The following is a 1,337-nucleotide window of genomic DNA, read 5'->3' as shown; positions in this document are numbered from 1 at the left end:
ATATATATATATATATATATACATCTCAGTTGCTGCAAACTGTCAGGACTAATGCTTTTAAAGCTCTGAATTTGTTTTAGTTGGTATTGCTAATGGTGTGGCAGCTTTCATGTGCCTAAACTCTCTTGTAGGAGTCCAATAACTAGTTTTTGTTGTATTATTCCTTGAAAATCTACACCATTGTAGGAGATAGAAAGGTTTTAAAAAATGTCTGTCATTTTAGCCCCAACATAAAGATGTTTAGAGTTTCCATGACACAAAAATACTATTACAATCTACACCATTTCAGTATCATAAAAAAGAGCAAGAAAACTGTGATTTAAAACCTGTTAACTAACACAGGTGGTCCTAAACTCTAGGTTGCATTTGCAAGGACTAAGCATGTTACCATTTTTAATTTCCTAAAATGCACACCATTGTCCAGTAGTTACCCCGAGCTAAAACAAATTCATATTCATCCACGACATCTTAATATTGTCCGTTTAATTAACGTCCTAAGAGAAGCAACAACAGCCACCACAACTTTGACGCCGCAACTTAGGCAGACAAATTGCAAATACTAGGTGGCTGATCTGGTCTCCTATCACTCTACTAGCTAATCCAATACATGTCTGTTCTGCAACTAAAAGTGCAGGCAAAGTGTGCCATTCAATAGATTTGATTCTGGAGAATATTTAGCAATTAGAGAAGCCGTTGATTAAGAAATCTATGTCTGGTCCATCAGTTATTATTTCACTCTTAATTTTTTGTCTCAACTCAACCACACAATTTTTTGCTCCTCCTACTGTATGTTTATCTATATGTACTTCCAACTTCATTAAAATCATCACATTTTGCACTGTCTGAGTTAAAGTCTTAAAACAGTTCGCCACAATTACTGGTTGCAGATTAATCAGAACTAGTAATTCTGTGACTGATCTAACATAATATACTCTAAAAAGTTCTTACCTGAACAGACTATTTGTGTGGGTTGTAGAGGAAAATCTCGAAATTTTTACTGTGTTGTTTTTGTGTCCCCATCCATAAAGTGATTGATCAAGTTGAGATTACAAAGGGACATGTTTATGTTGGAAAGGAACTTGGTTTTTACTCTGAATTACACAACTTAGCCAGTTGATTGGGGCCCTCAGATAGGGCAGGGGGGGCGCATGAACTTGTGTTGGTGGTCGAAGCTGCTATAATACCATCATGATTTTACCAAAGTGCACAAGATATGTATTGATTCCATGGTCTGATCTTTCATCATGGGATGTGGAATAGCCCATAATAGGAAAGAAAATGCAAAAGGTATATTTTTTACGGTGACAAAAAAATTTCATGAGGCTTGTAAAAGGGAC

This window comes from Vigna radiata, chromosome 2, assembly GCF_000741045.1.
Source record: "Vigna radiata var. radiata cultivar VC1973A chromosome 2, Vradiata_ver6, whole genome shotgun sequence".
NCBI lineage: Eukaryota > Viridiplantae > Streptophyta > Magnoliopsida > Fabales > Fabaceae > Vigna > Vigna radiata.
This window is presented reverse-complemented; position numbering follows the sequence as displayed.